Source organism: Haemorhous mexicanus, chromosome 4, assembly GCF_027477595.1.
Source record: "Haemorhous mexicanus isolate bHaeMex1 chromosome 4, bHaeMex1.pri, whole genome shotgun sequence".
Classification (NCBI taxonomy): domain Eukaryota; kingdom Metazoa; phylum Chordata; class Aves; order Passeriformes; family Fringillidae; genus Haemorhous; species Haemorhous mexicanus.
The window spans coordinates 723,555-740,122 of record NC_082344.1 but is presented as its reverse complement, the minus strand read 5'-3'; the positions used below and the strand labels follow the sequence as shown (position 1 = coordinate 740,122).

Genomic DNA, 16,568 nt, shown 5'->3' with positions numbered 1-16,568 from the left:
CTGCGCGGCGCCCACCGATGGCGTCACTGCGCGGCTCCGCCCCGCCCTGCGGCGGCAGTGACCGCTAGGGGGCGCCCGAGAGCCGCCTCAGCTCCCTCAGAGCTCCGGAGCCCTCGGGGCGGCCCGGGCTCCTCAGAGCTCCGGGACACCTCAGCGGCCTCGGACCCGCCGGAGCGCCCCGGGGCGCCTCACAGCACTGCCACCTCTGGGACCGCCTGTAACCCCTCTGAGCCCTCAGACTCCCCGACCCCTCAGAGCTCTCAAACCCCCGGGACCCCGCAGCACCCCTCAGACCTCCGGGATCCTCCGAGGCGCCTTGAAGTCCCAAGTTCCCCGCGGTGCCTCAGAGCCCTCACACCCCTGGGGCCCCTCAAAGCCCTCAGATCTCTGGGGCCCTTCAAACCCCCCGGAACCCTTCAGGCCCCTGCGACCTCTCAGAGCCCTCAGGCCTCTGGGACCTCCCGGGGCACCTTGGACTCCTCAGACCTTTGAGGTGTCTTAAGAGCCCTCAGACCTGCTGGAACCCCCCCCAGGGCCCCTCAAACCCCTCAGACCCTGAGACTCCTCAGACTCCTCAGACTTTCTGGTGTCTTCAGAGTCTCTCAGACCTTCAGAACCCCCCCCAGGGCCCCTCAGAGCCCTCAGCCCTCTGGGGCCCCCTGAGCCTTGGACTCCTCAGCGCCCTGGGGTGCCTCAGACCCCTCAGACCTGCCAGGATCCCCCAGGGTGTCTCAGACTCCCGGGGCCCCTCAGAGCTTTCAGACAACCATCTGAGACACCCCTGGGGTGCCTCAGTCCCTCTGGGACCCCTCAGATTTCCAGGATCCCCTGAGATACCTTGGACTCCTCAAAGCCCTGGGGTGCCTCAGACTCCTCAGACCTTCCAGGATCCTCCAGGACTCCTCAGAACCTCTGACCTCACGGGGACGCCCTGGGGCCCCCCTGGACCCTTCAGCCCTCCGAAACAACAGAGATGTGCCTTTGATTCCTCTGATTCCTCTCAGGTAGGCCTGAGGCTGCAAACCTCAGTGAGAGAGGCCAGGAACAAACCTGTCAGGTCAAATAACCCTGACGGCTGTCATTCCCCATGGGGATTGCAATTGTATTGTGCAAGAGCAACGTCTGGTTAATTGAGATCATGATTACTAGAATTTTGGGGGCTTTCCTGTGTACTCTGGGAAGTAACAAAAAAGTCTTAGTAGTGAGAAAGACTCGTCCAAAAGTTTGCATGGCCTCAGTAAGAAAAGTTGTATGGTGCTTACCAGTTGCTTTTAATGGGGTTTTTTTGCTAATTAAAAAAAAAAAAAAAGAGAGAGAGAAAAAAAAAAAAAGAAAAAAGAAAGAAAGAAAAAAGAAAGAAAAAAAAAGTAGTGGGGGTAAATCAGTGATTCCCCAGGTATAATAATAAGACTCTTGGTTTCAAAGGTGCAGACAAGTGTGCCACAGGGTAATGCTGGTCCCCCCTGCCAGTCGTGTACCGGGAAGGCCCCTGCAAAGGTCTTTGATCTCATGAAACCAAACGGTGTGAGGGGTGTGCCGGGCTGTCCCATGGCAGAGATGTGTCACGTGAAGTAAAAGGTGGGAATGACGGGAGGTTAAAATCCACCCTGACAGTCAAGGCCAGGTGTTCAGCAGAACCAGCTGTGCTGTGTCACTCCCAGATTTGTGTTATGCCATTTGGTTCCCCAAATCAAGTTGGATTTGGTCGGCAGCAGCTGTTGAATATTTGTACCGATCGATCATTCACTGAGATTTCTCCCTGTTGGTGTCCTGAGGGCGCTGTTGCTCCTGCCCCTGCAGACCTGCCTCCTCCCTCCTGCTCCGCTGCTCTGTGTGCTGGGTACCTTCGCCCCTCATGTCCACAGTAATGGTTGAGCAGGCTTAGCTGTAAGATACTTGCTTGTGTTTCTACTCCCCGGGATGTATTTGGAGCCTGACTCGGAATGGTTCGTTCCTGTTTTACTTAGTTTCTGTTTCCTGTTCGTACTGCTGCTCTGGTTCAGGATCTCCCGTTCACCCAAGCTTTCTGTAAGGAGGTTAGTAAGGTTGATTTAGGAGAAGCACAGAGAGAAGGCATTCTGCGGGGGACCCTCAGCCGTAGCCGAGCCCCGGATCTCAGTGAGCTGGGCAAAACTGCGCGCTCCTGCCAGCTCCCGCTGACACACCCAGGGACTTCTTGTTTGCTCCAGCGTCAGACCGCTTTCACCGAGCCCTAGGGTGCTCAGAAAGCTGATAGCGAGTTAAAAGCCCTAATTAATCCTAACTGTCCATTGTCTCATTAGCTTACTGGGAACAGTATACCTGCAAAAAGCACTTGGGTTCTAAGCCCAGTGCAATTTAAATGAACTCCCAAGTGCTTCAAGGGGCTCAGTCAGAAGAAATCGGCACTGACAGCACTTTTTTTTTTCCCTAAAGAAGCTTTAATTGGCTGTTAAGTTAGAGCTTTGAAGCTTTGATAGGAGGAGTGTTATAGGTTAAACTAATAGGGGAAATTGAGAAACAATTAGGGCAGCTTTAAATTAATTACTTACACTATTTATTTCGAGTTTATTGAACAATTGTGTTGTATGTGTAAGGGATTGAAATTAGCCATCTGTGTGCGGTAGCTTTGACCTAAATTGACCTTCCCGAGTAAGTAAGTAGCTTGCCCTAATTCCTACACTGGATCTCGAATCTTGCTGGCAGATACGATTAATTGGGAGGAAAGATGAAAGCGCTTGAGAGGCGCCATAGTTTTCTGTTGGGACTGGAGTCAACTGTGCAGATAGAGGTCGGGAAGGCTTTCAGAGAGGTGGCTGAGGAGATCACCCAGGAGCCGAAGTGCCTGCTGAGGAGCACATTGAGAGCAGGGGGCTCAGGGGGCAGCTTCAGGTTGTGCCCAGGCCCGAGGAAGGGACAGCGCCCCCAGCAAGGAGCCGTGACCTGACCCCGGGCCTGGCCGAGGGCTCAGGGCTCTGCGGCTCCGGACGGGTGACCCGGCACTCTCGGGCAGCAAGAGCCGATGGCGCTCAGCTGGGGAGCTGACAAACGCCCGGAGGGGGGAATCCTTTGCTTCCCGGGGAGCTTCCCGAGGCACCCGCCCAAGCTGCTACTGTATGTCTGCGCCACATTTAAATTATATAGAGAGCAAGCGGTGTGGGGCTCTGCCGCTGGAAAACTGGAGCCGATCTAGTTAGGAAGCCTGGTCGGACTGTGTGGGATCCCAGGATCTCTTTGTGCCCTGCTCCATTTATGCTCTGGTTTTCCAGGGAGCAACTGGGGGAAGAACAGTGATCCCAACCAAATATCTCAAATGTCGATGGCAGAATGTGAGCAACCCCCAAAGTAGTTCAATTTTCAAACTGAAAGAGTGGAAATATTTTCGGTGCTGATTTTTGAGGCATTGAAACGGTTTTTTCCCGCCCCGCTCGTGCCCAGCTCTCCCTGCAGGTGTCAGCCTTGCTCCACGTACCGCCCGTCCTGCCGCTGCACCTGGGCCTGCCTCCCGCCGGCTGCCTCGGCATCCTCACCCTCATTCCATAGAGTTCGGGGCTCTCCCCGGCGGGGCCGGGCCTCGCAGATCCCTAGCAGCGCGCGTCGGGGTGGTGCTAATGTTCCTAAACCTGCCGCGGCTCCCAGTTTGGCTCTCTTCTGAAGTGCCCGGCAAATTGCCTCCTCCCGAGTTTTGTTCGGGGGCTTTCCACCTTACAGTAAGGAAATGGGAGCTGCTCTGGGACTCCTTTTGCCACTGCTGGAATCCGCTGCTCTGGGAGAATTCAGCTTGCTCTGAGTTTTCCAGAAGAGACAGGTTAGTGCCCGGGAATTAAACCCTGTTTCAGGCTGCCTTAGTCAGGAAAACACACCTGGGAGTGTTGGCAGAAGGCACCGCATGGCTTCCCTCGCATTGTGCCTACAGCAGTGTTGGTGGATTCCTCAGGGTTTCTTTGCCTGTGATAAACACAGTTGTGTTTTCCCTGGGGACAGGAAGCAGGAGGGGTATATTGGCACGCTGTGTGCTGCAACTTGGCAAAACTTGTGGATGAAGTACGGGCTCTGCTCTGTGGCCACAGAGACCATGTAGCTGCTTGTGTGCACGGGGTGTCCGTGTGCACCGGGCCATGTGTGACATGGGGAGGGGAGGTGCTAAAGCCCCTTGTCATGTACAACACAGGAATCCTGCCTCCAGTTCTTGGGAGCAGCCACAGCAGCTGTGCAGTGGATTCCTGACTGTGGAGTCACATAAAAGAAACTAAGATTTGTAGCCTCATAGGAGTCAAAGAGTCTTTGACAGAAGAAGTGTGTGTGTGCAAGAATAGAAATCCCAGACAGCCCTGATCCCTTCATGAGACAACACTAGGAATGCAAGTATCTTGTGTTCGATATTGACTTTAATACCAAGAAAGCTTGATTTCAAGGTCCTCTTCCCTGACAGTCTTCTCTGCTCCCACTGTCCCCACTGGGAATTTTGTGGCCAAGTTCTCTGTGGTTTCCTGCGGCTCTTTGGTTTAGCACTGAGCAGCTTCCAGGAGTGCTGCAGACAGACCAGCAGACATCTGCCTGGGGGCTCAGCTCTCTCTTTCCTCTCCCCATGGAGAGATGCCATGTGATGTGTGCACTGAAGAGACTTGGTTTGGTAGGGCTCTTCCTATTTTTTAATTTTTCTTTTCAAGGGGTGTTTTTGTTTTTTGAATCAATCCCTTTGGCTTTCAGCTCCAGCTTCTGAATCTCAGCATCTGTCAGTGGTGCGATAAATTCTCTTTGGTGATAAGAGAACAGCTGCCAATAGCAAGAGCAGGGATGGCATTTGGGTTTTTTTCTGCTGCGTGAGCCCTTGCAGTCAGCAGAACTGCCCTGTGCACACAATGGAGAAGGCACCTCTCCTGCCCAGCCCACCGTTCTGCTGCCAATTTAGCAACATCTTTTCCCTCCACGTTAAGCAGATGCACACCAACAATCGTGCAGCATAACAGAGTCCTGAACTGAAAGAAGTGGAAGTAATTGACAAATAGCTTTTTTTCTGGATATGTTCTGAAGGTGGAAGTGGTATGGGCACAATAAAGAAATCTTTTTGAGAACTTAAGGGATTTTCAGGGAAAGAGAGAGGCTGCTTTGGAAAGATTCTTAATCATATGGGTGGTGTTTCCTAGCACAACAGTCTGCTTCCAGTGAAATTGATAGAGGAAAAAAAAATTGGTAGAGGAAAAAAGTCCTCCACTTGTGTGGAGTCCTGAATTTTAGGCAAATCAGATTTTGGTTTTTTGTTTTTCATATTTAAAGGTCTCTTTAACTCCAATGTGCCTATAAAATTTTATCACAGCTGGAATTCATGCCACAACAGAAGGCATTTCTAGGCCAATTATTTTGAGTGAGATGTTTTGCTTCTCTAGTGGGGTACTTTAGTTGATGTATTTATAGTGAGAGTGAAACTCCAGGAATTGTGGACAACTTTGTTCCATGAGGTAATTTTGGAGAAGTACGTGGGTTTGGGATTTTGCTAAAGAAAGAACCAGACTGTTCGCTGTGGAAGTCTGAGGCTCCTCTCACCTGGTTGGATTTTGGCAGCAAATTTACCAAAGGGGATTGTGTTTCTAAGGCCCTTAAAAGTCAAACCAGCCTTTCCTTAAAATCATCCTGTGGGTTTTCTGTAAAGCCTCACTGGTACTGACGGATGTCTCCAGGTGTTTGAATGTTGCTGTAAGCAGGACCACAGACGCACGTTCTCATTTGCTTCTGATGAGGATTTCTGTGCTGAAATCAACTGGGCCTTTTCCAAAAGTCCTTCCAAACTTTTAGTGAGCTTTTTAATCTGATCTATGAAGCACTGCTTTAATCCCAAACAAGGCCTGGGTATTGACATTTGGGATGATCTCACTGCACTTCCTTTTGGCTTGTTTTTTCGTCATCTGCCAAGAAGAACACATGCGCATCATGTTTTTTTCCTGTGTTGCTAAATGCCACAATCTCTGCTAAGCAGCAGTGGTGTAGTTTGAGAATTGGTGATATCAAAATGAAGGTTTGCCTTGCATCCAAAAATGCTCCAGAAAGATCCAGGAAATGGGGAGGAAATTATTGTCTTGTTTGGCTCACTGCACCGTGGATATTGTCACCTGCCTGCCAGATTGGGGTTTTGCCCTTGCTACTTAGTTTGTCTTTGGATAGGTTTTCCTCAGTTGTTTTGATTACTAAAACTGGAATTCCATTGTCTTCTCAAGATACACAGGTCATTTTCCCTCTCTTAGCCTCATCCTCTGCATAGCTTCATTTAATCATGGAGATTTTTAAGTGCTGAGGAGGAGGACGTGTATTAGGAAGCGCTGGAAGTTGGTGAAGAGCCAAGTACAGTATAACAAGCCCTGCAATTGCTTTTAATCCCTTATTTTGTAAGGTCTTGTGTTTGTCCACTTTTCATGCTAGTAAATGCCCCAGTCCCATCTCCATGTGGGCCTGGGAGACCTGGAATGCTCCTTTTCAGCTATTACTTGGACTAAAAACTCTCTGCAGAGATAAGAGGGAAGGGAATCGGTAACCTGCTTTCCTACCTATTTTTTCCCTTTTGTCATCAAATTATTTGACCTTTTCATGTATTACTTTCACATATTTAAGCTAACGTGTTGGTTTTTTCAAGTTGTCAAACATTAAGCAAGATGCACCGAAGATTGTTTCTCAGCCTTGAGAAGCATCTGTTGGAATTTTCCTCTGTCCTCCAGTTGCACGCTCCTTGCCATTTCCTCTCACAAATGATGCTGTGTACCGTGTCTCATCAGTCATACAAAACTCACCAGCATGTCCCACAAGTGGCTGCAGAGCACTTGGACTTGGCCAGTCTTGAGAATTCTCTTCTGCCTCTGCTCCTCCTTTCTCTGTGAGCTCAGAATGACAGGAACCCCGTGTTCTGGGGGAAACGAGGCAGTGATTGAGCTCCCTGTCCGTGCTGTGCACACTGAGCCATGAGGAGCTAGAATTCTTCTACTCTTGCCCAAAGCCCCTCTTGACTCTGTTTGCTGTTTTCCTTCAGTCTGCTAAGCTGATGGATGCCTTCTGACGGTGTTCTGCCGTCGGAGTGACTGCTGGAATGAGAGCTTTGTGCTCCGCGGAAGGCACAGTGCTGGAGCCGCAGTTGTGTCAGCCTGTGCTGTGTCACTGGGAAGTGATCTTACCAACATGTGAAGTGTGCTCTTCCCCCGCTGACATCTGATTCCCGCCGACGTGCTGAATGGCAGGAGTGACTCCTGAAAGCCTGCAGATGATCCATGCTGCCGCGGGGCGGGGGGGTTGGAGTGGGAACCGAGAGCGGTGCGGGGATGTGGGGATGTGGAGCTGTTCGCAGCTCCCTTGCCTGTGCTAGGGCCACGTGTCACGGAGAGCCATCGGGCTGGGCTGCTCTGGGTATTCCTGGCAACTGGGACTTTGTTCAGCATCCTCGCAAGGAGCTGAATGGCCGCAGATGCTTCCTCCTGACTGGAGCTGGGAGTTTGAAGGGCAGCTGAATTTGCTAATGTTGGTGCTTTGATGCAGAGTGTGAGAAATGGTGATGAGGCATGAGGCAGAACAGCTTGCTCGATTGCTGCTGGAGTGACTCCGCAGTGCTGACAGTAGTTAAAAACATGGCTTCGGTGCATAGGCTTAGTTAATATATAGAACTTGGAAGGCTGCTCAGAACAGCTACGGGCTCTCTCTGTCTGTCTCTTTTTAATAGAGTCGCTTCCCTGCCCAGAACTGCACTTTAATTTTCAGTCTCTTTAGGGTCATTAGAGAAGACTGACATTTTGGGAACAGTTGTACAGTACAAGCATGAATAACAGTATCCACGCTTTTTCCTGCAAGGGCATGTGCAATGCAGTCAGGATTATTTTCCTGGTTGTTAGCAGTGGTGGCATAGTTGCAAGTATAAAACACGGTGTTCTTTTTGCTGGAGAGTTAGTCCAAAGCAAAGACTCAGCTGGGACTAGAACCAGGACATACTGGACAGACTGAGCTTCCTAGGGACCACAGGACATGGTTGGGCTAACTTCCCAGACGAATCTCTCCTGCTGTAGGAAAGTCACTCTGACAGCTTGGCCCTCTTTCCTGCACATCGAGTAGGAAGAGCAGGTAACTCTGCCACCTGTGAGGAGTCTGGCTGGGCCTGACAGGACAAAGACCACACCGAACATGACTGACACCTCACATCCAAGGTGTGATCCTTCTTGTACTGAGGCAGCCCGGTCTGCCCTCATCCTCACCTCCTTGGCTATCCAGAAGCTGTGTCAGTGGTTTGGGAAGAGAGACCTCTTAGTTCCTGCCTGGCCTTGTTGGTCCTGCTGCTGCAAGAAGCAAAATCCCAAAGGAAGCATGCCTTGCAGGCAGCTGGGAAGGGCTGGGGTTCCTCAGGGCACGGTGAGACCTGCTGCTGCCAGCCAGAGTGAGAGGGAGCTGCAGGATGGTCAGCGACAAGCCAGGAGAACAGACGACCTTGACTGCACATCGGTCTCTCCATATCTGAGTCCTTTCCACTTTGGCAGAGCTTTTCAGATCATTTTCTCAGTTAACGATTGAAATGCCAGCTGTTTCAGAGGTGGGATCAGGAGGGGCACTCGGTCACTGATGTTGGTGATCAGTCCCTCCATGGGTGGTCCCGCTGACTCCGGTGGGAGTACTCGCTGGGGAGGGAGATTCACCCTGGGCAAGGGCAAGGGGCATCCTTGCTGTGCCGTGCCAGTGGCTTTCCTTACAGAGAGAGTACAGGTGGGGAACTGCTCAAAGACACAGCAATCTTGGGTTTTTGATTAGCCTCCAAGTATTCATCCTTGTGTTCTCCAGGTTAAGACATGCATCAGCTCATGGAAGTGGATGCCAAATGCCCCTGGAGTTGCTGAAAGAATATTTATCAATGTTTCTCTCTTCACCACATTTCATTTAAAAAAAAACCCCAAACCAAAAAAACTGCAACAAAACCCAACTAAAACCTGCACCCTCATTATTATTTCAGTGTAACTTGTGCCATGAGGAGATCAAGCAAGCATGTCAGTGTGTGACTGTCAGCGTGAAGAGACCAACTGTGGCTCCGTGTGTGAGCGAGTTCTGGGCATGCTACTTCAGGGGCAGTGGTGAGTTTCTTTCAGACTGCTGGAATGCTTTTCTAGGGGTTTTTGTTTGCGGGTTTGTTTTTTTGTTGTTGTTGTTGTTGGTTTGTTTCTTTGGGGTTTTTTTGATGGACTAGTTAGTTATTAGGATGTGTCTTGTCAAACAGGCTTGCCAGGTTTTCAGCAGTCATCCCAAGTGGACTGCCTAAAAAAGGGCTGGCACTGCATCACATGGAATGACCGATGATATGTCATATATTTTTAATGGGCAAAATGTTTTAATAAACATTCTCCCTCCTAAAATACTGGATTTTAAAATAGGTTTTAGCCTTGAGCCATGTAGCTACCCAGCTGTGAATTTTATAAGGCAACAATCTCCACACCATTAGATGTTATGACTGATATGCCAGTGATGGCAATAGCAAGTATTTCCACACATTAAAAAAGTTTCCAGTAGCAGTTAAAGGAAGTATGGCTCTACTTGGAAGATTTTCTCAGCTCAAAATTAAAGCAATTTAATAAAATTATGAAGTCAGCCATGTACTGTCTTGTAGTGAGCTGCAGGTTCTGTGTATTGAAGCCCTGCTGATTGCTGCACCTGACAGCTTTAATCACATCGCCTGACACTTTTGAACATCAACATTATTTTCTTTTTGTGTGATTTCTACAGCCTTACCTACTCAAAATTTACCTGAAAGGCTGCACAATGGGGCAGATGAGACCCCAACGTGATCTACCACAGTTGTCTTGGTTCATAGGAAATCCTGCTTGGGTTGTTTGGGTTTTTTTCTGGGTTGCAGCAGTTACCTTGCTGTATTTAGAAGTGTTTGGGACCATGTCTGAGGTTGAAAGGTGATCCAGTGATCCCTCTTGGGGTAACCCAAGTTCCTCCTGTACAGTGACTTTTGTGCAGTGATCATTGAATCATGCAGCCTGTTGGAGATCTCTTCTCTTCAGCCTAAACCTACCAGCAAGTCAAACACTGTCCCTCTTGAAAATGTCTCACCTCTTATCCACCACAGAGAGTGAAATCTGAGTGTTTGTGTGTGTCTGAAAGAGAGAGATGATAGTTGGGAGCTTCTGCTTTTTATTGCTCTTTGTTGCCTCCCCTGTGAGCTGTAGTGATCCTTTACTTACACATGGGATAGAAGAGTTTATAAAGTTAAAAACAAGTGCTGTCATTTATGGGCTCTTTGCTGTCTGGGGTGGGATAAAGCAGATGTGGGTTTTGTGATTAATTGTAATTTAAGTTTGGCACTGGAGCATTTATTTACTTTACAGAAAATCCCCTTTTTTCAAACCAAAGGTATTGCTTAAAATTCCAGTAGTCATTTGGAAATTCTGCACAAAGTCATTCTTTTAATAGTTTAGAATTAGTTTCAAGCTGTAGAAGGTGACAGCAGGCTTTCTGTCATGCTCCTGTAGGACAGAAATAGAAGCACAAACATGGCTTGAAAAATCTGATGAGAACTGATACCGGGGTGGTGTTAATCCTTTGCAGCCTGCACAGCTCCATCCAGCATTGGTGCTGCCAGCTCTCTGGTGAGCTGATAGAGCTGTAGCAAACATTCCAATGGCTCAGCTGTGTCCTGTCAGGTTTTTTTCTTCTGGTGTCACTAAAAGGTACTCACATGTCTAGCAGTGTAGGCAGGAACTTTTCGTTGCTGCTCATGCAAAGATTTGTTTCACCAGCAAACAGGGATTCTATATCATTAGACTTTTCAGATTTGGTATGCCTCTGGTTTTGGTGGCCAAACCAGAAGACCCTTGAAGAGAAGTTTAAAAAGTGCTTGTGCAGTTTCACTTGTTTTTTGCATTGAGATAAATGATGGCCTTCCTCGCACAGAGGGATGATTTGCTGTTACTCCACACTTTTGTCACTGTCTCTTGGTGATGGCCATGGAGAAGACAGCCCAGAGGTCCTGGGTGCTGGCTGCTGTAAGGGTAAATGACACCAAGCAACCTCTGTCCCACTGGGCTTTTTGGTCCAGAAGATCCATCACAACACAGGAATTAAAATACCTCAGACAAAGTCACTGAACCTGGTCCACACTCAGGAGACTGTTGGGTTCACCTGGTGGTCTTGTGGTGCTCTTAGCAAAGGAATGAAAATAACTCTGCCTGATGCTCTGGTATAGGATAAGGCTCTGGAAAGGCACATCCAGGTGCACCTTTTGGTGTCCATTTCTCTTGCAGGTAATTCCTGCTTCTCATTCTTCAGAGCAAGTGGCAGCACATCCCCAGCTCTGAAGTTCCTGTGGTGCCTATAACTCTCCCAGGGATTTGTGCAGCCTTGTCACCTGCACTCCTGAACAGGCTTAGGGATCTGCAGGACAGGATTTGGCAGCGAGCAGGATAAAGCTTTCCTGCAGGTTCTCTCTTGTGAGGGGACCTTGTTTCCTGACACTAGCCACGTGTCACTCATGCTCCCGTGATGTCTGTAAGGAGCAGTTAGTTAAATGGCAAATAAATCTGATTCCTCTTGGATGAAAAATCGATTCAGGTAAGTTGCTGCTTGTTTTGCTTTGACTGCTGTGTCTATTAGGCAGTGATTACTGGCACTTTCTCCTTGCTGCTGCCACCCCTCATAAACTGCATTCCCAAGGGCCTGACAAAGTTGTGTGGCACTGAAGAGCAGCATGGCCTCCCAGCCGAGGGAGCTGTGCCTGCCCCAGCCGCCCGGCTTCCCCCTGGAGCTTGGGGCCGGGGGAGCTGCAGAGCTGGGTGCTCTGCTCTGCCATCGCAGGGAAGGCCACAGCAGGCGCTGGGGAGCAGGGGGCTGCGGTGGGGAGGAGAGGCTGGGGCTCTGCCTCTATCCCCTGAGCGCCCAGCCGGGGGTGGAGGTGAAGCAGGAGGGGGCAGCTCAGCGCTGGCACGGCCTGCGCGGGATCTGCTGAAGTCTTGAAAGACTTTGTGGGTTATGACATTCCCCTAAATGTGCTGAGCTTTCTTTAACCTTTCATAAAACATTGTGATCTTTATGGACTGTATCATATTGTGCAGTAATGTGCTTTATTGTCCACAGAATAAGCTTTTCTTAAAGATAATTGGAAAGCTGGAAATGGCTGCTATCGGCTGATTTTTTTTTTTAACACATTATTTCTGAAATGGGCCTGGTGTAATAATGACCCTATCTGTTCAAGATTTAAGATTTGTCTTGGCAGAGAAAATTGATCCATTTCACCTTTGTCTAATGGAAATTTTTATCTGGGATTATCTGTTTATGTAAATGAATGTTCCTCTGAAAAGAGAACTTGAGGGGGCTGTAAATCTCAGTGACACTTTAGTTTCACGGGGGGAAAATTGGAAAGGATTCTAGTATTTATCTGGCTGAAATTGGTTATAAAAACAGAATTATCTTCGTGTACCTGCTGCATCTGATGTTTCCTGGAATTTCATTACCTTTTTGAATAATGCAGCATCACACTGTATACAGGATTCACTGTGATTAGCCCCGAAATTGTTGGGGGGGTGTTTGCCAGCGCTGTAATTACCAGGAAAAGGCAGCGTGTTTGGGGCAGTGGGATTCTGATTCCTGCCCTAATGGGTACCAATTAGCACAGTCACATTATTCAGAGGCTCTGAGGAGAGCAGGGGATACATACCACATGACTGTTTTTCCTTACAAGTTATGTGGGGCTTTTTTAAACTGAGGAGTGAACCTAATTACAGAGGAAAATGTCGTCGGGTAATCAGCTTTTGTTTACAGTTTGCAGAACAGGACTGTGAATGTAGCATTTAAACTAATATTTTAAACATCATCTTTAAAAGCAGTTTTGCCATTAAAGAGACAGCCTAGGGTTTTTTTGCCAAGTTTCCTCTTGAGCTCTAGATGACACATCCTGGCTGGGCTGGATCATGGCTGGGACTGCCATACCAAACACAATGTTTGGCTTGTGCCTGCTAACCATTCAAATGTTTGTCTGAGATTGCTGCTGGAAGCACTGCCTCTTCTCTGGCACTCCATGGCGCTGACCAGGAATGGAGAGTGGGGGTGATGCACCTATTACTCTGTTAAAAGAGCTGCTATGCAAGAAGATGCAACTTTTAGGATTATTTTTAAATTAACCAAGATGAAAACCCCATGTGTTTTCACATGAAGCAAAGCTACTTTGTACACTCGGCTACTTTGTGATCCTTGCCCTCTGTGGCAAACCAAAAAGGATTTTTTTCATAGGTGTAATGACATGGTGGTGTCCTTTGTCTGTGCCCAGATGGAATATACACACACAGAAGAATACACATTAGACATAAACAGGCATTTAACAGGTGAAACTTTTGGTTGCTATTGCTTAGCATGAAATTCCTGCTCCTCTGGAGCAGAGGAAGAGTGGTTTGCATCTAGGAGCCATCAAAGAGTGCACTTCAAGATATGGAACAATGCCTCATATTTGTACATCTAATTAAGTGGCCTAATTTTCAAGCCTCTTTCAAAGCTTCTGGTTGCTCAGAGCTTTCTGAAGTCACCCCCCTGGCCTAGCTGCCCGAGTGGAGGATAGGAGCCTGCTTTGGAAGGTGGATCATCCGAGTCTTCCTGGGCTGATTGTCATGGGAATTACACCTAAGGAGGATTTCCCCTTGCAGTTAAAAATCACAGCTCCAGCTGATGCTGTGCAGAGGTGTACCAAGGCTTCTTCAGCCTAACACAACAGTAAGCACTAAAAATATTTTTTAAGAACTATTGAAAGCACAAAATCAGCACTTAACCATGGCTTTCACTCTGTTGTAGTTCCAGGTCTTAATGTTGCTCAATTTATTTCCATAAAACTTCACACAGCAACATTCCCTGCCCAAGTTCTTTACTTTTGTGACTTTCTGCTCCACATTTCAGGCAGTCATTTCAGTTGGAAATATACATTATTACCAGCTCATTAAATCCAAAATAAATGAAGTGGAAAATTACAGAACTCCATGGATTACAGTGCACCCAACTCAAAATAGAAGTGTGTGATTAAAAACAAAATGGTCTGCATTTTAAAAATGGATTAATAGTTTTGGGCCCAGCTGGCAAAGTATTACAGGAAATGTGTTTTCAGACTAGGAGTAATGTAAAATAAATGTCACTAACGTTGCTCAAGGTGGGCCTGTTACAAGCACAGGACTTGGCAATAAACAGGGTCAAAAAAAAAGGGGAAAAAAAAAGAAATAGATATATTTGTAATGTAAAGGACTGAAATACAGGAAAGGCACTTGACCAATGTAGGGAGGAGGACTTTGCTTTGCTTTGCTTCAGCCAAAGTGTAACAGCACTTGTAATTCCTGAGAACTGGAGCATGGTTAGGCTCTGCAGCCTTGCTTGTTTGCTTTGAAGGTAACAGTGGTGATAACCATGAAAAATAACCACAGTTACTCTCCTGGGCAAAAGAACAAATAGATGCCTAGACAAAAGCCCTAGGGCTTGAGAGCAGCTTGGTTGGCAGCATCAACAGCCTGGCATTAGGTTGCGTTGTGCAGGTAAATCACCTCCTCCTTGCAGCACAGGCAGTTTGAAAGAGGTGAGTCTGTGTAGGAACACTTGTGTCTTTACTCTCTGCTGTTTATCTCATTTCCCCTGGTCTGGGTCCTGTTTCACTAGATGCTAAGAGAAATGAGACTAAATGAGTGGTAAAACAGCTCTTTTTTACCTCCTGTCGCTGTTTAGTAGTTATGTAGAAAATGAAGAGTTAGGAATGAGGCAATGTGAGAAAAGACAGGCAGGTATTTTACAACAGAAATAAAAGTAGATTTCCTTGTAGCATTTTCCCAGGCTTTGGAACTATTCCCAGGTTGGGGTAAGTCTTGTTGTTCCTCATAAGGTGCAGAAGAAGGGAACACTTTGCAAAGTCTGGCATAAAGGATGTTAAACACTAAAGGAAGAACCAAGTTTGCACAGTTAAAAACTCAGCAGGATTTTTTCCTGGTTTGTCCTACAGCAGTGTTTGACTGCTGCTCCTGGGCTGTGCTTTGTGTGCGAGCCAGAGCTGGAGAAAGGCACTTTTGGCTGCACAGTGGACAGTTTGCAGGTTCAGAATTGGGGTTTCCTTGCTTGTGTTGAATTTAATGTCTGTCTGGCTTGTGTGGCAGAGCACAGCAATTCTGCATCCCTGCCTCTGTTCTGCAGCCTCCAAGAGCTGTTCTACACAATGGAGAAGGGAGGAAGGGGAAAAAAAAAGGGCCATCTGTAGCTGCAGATGGGGATTTGTGGACGGGGTACAAGTTGCAGTCACTGAGTAAGCAGAGATGCCCAAAATATGTCACCTAAATTGACCAATCAGGCTGGGAAAGGGAGCATTAGCCTGTTTGGATGCGTGGTCGGACAGACCCACCCCAGCAACTGTGCAGCACACGCAGGCAGCCAGGCACTCCATCAGCTTCCCGCTGCGCTCCGCAGCCGCAGAGACGAGCTGCTTTTACCTGGCAGCTTGGCTCAGACCTCCTCCCACTAGCAGGTGTCACTGGGCTCGTTCAGAACATGTTGCAAGAAATCTTTTCCTTTTAATGGGTAGGGTTTTTAAAGGGATGATGTGAGATCTTTTATACTGTTTGTGAACTCTGAGATGCAGTTTGGTGACCAAGTATTGTGATGCTGCAGTTGGTGAATGGATTGTGTTTTGTTTGACCAGGTGACAAGTAGGCTTGCTCCAATCACCTAGATTTTTTTTTCTTTTGGTTCCAAGAGAGGACAAATCCCCTACAGTGCTGCATTTATTGGGAAGATTAATTCTAAGGAGAAAAGCCCCTCTGTCCTGTTCTTAGAGAAAGATTTTCTTAGGGTTGAAGCCATATGCACTCCTGTACACCATATCTGCTCAATATTATTGCAAGCTGGTGAACCTTTTCTTTGCATCCCCTTCCAAAAGAGCTCATCAAACCCAGCCTGCTGTCCATAGAAGGGTTTTTTAAAGTTTCTCTTGAGTGCTCCAAGTTGCTGTTGTCCTGCTTCAGGAGAGGGCAGTGCTGCAAGGCTGGGAGGAGGTGGTTTGGCAGAGCGTTCTCTCCAAGCAGGCTGGCCAGTGCTGAAGGAACAGGTGGGTTCCTTGCACACTGATGGACTGGTCTGGATAGGCAGATGGAAGTTAGGTAAAAGGAGGACTTAACTGTGGCAGTATGAGTTCTCTGTGTGAGGAAAACCTCCGTGAGGGTGAGGGTGATGAGCTCATGGAGTGATCTCTGAAGTGGAAATTTTGCAGCTAGGATCTTTTAAAGCCAGGGAACTTCCCATGAGCATCAGACATTTATCCCTTAGCACATCTTTCATGCTGATACGCTTGCCACAGCTTATGGTGTGTCAAAAAAGCCAAGCTGCATTCCCTCTGAGAATGTTCTGAGGAGGCCATTGAGTGCTGTCCAGACTTCAGGGCAGGAGGTGGGACAAGGCTTGTAGCTGTGAACAGCACTGTTGTAGGGCTGTTGGTCGGTCACTGCATCAAAGTATGTGTCAGCTGGTCATGTCTAGCCAAGCCTGAAGGCAGCCCCGTCCGTTCTGCAGTGAGGGATCTGCATCTACTGACAAGGAGTAGCTCGAGACCTCCAGGAGCACAGCTGAGG

General features: G+C 48.1%; 1 long non-coding RNA gene across 3 annotated transcripts in view; it reads left to right on the top strand.

Moving 5' to 3' along the window:
• The first annotated feature begins 16 nt into the window (after nt 1-16).
• Nucleotides 17-16,568, top strand: part of LOC132325946 (uncharacterized) — a 227,107-nt gene continuing 210,555 nt past the window's right edge. The window contains exons 1-2 of one of the 3 annotated variants that reach the window (XR_009486087.1): nt 17-1,004; nt 8,948-9,065. This is a non-coding gene — a long non-coding RNA (uncharacterized LOC132325946). Of the gene's footprint in view, nt 1,005-3,258; nt 3,788-8,947; nt 9,066-16,568 lie in introns of those variants that run through there. The other 2 variants (XR_009486086.1, XR_009486088.1) reach the window with 2 other exon arrangements.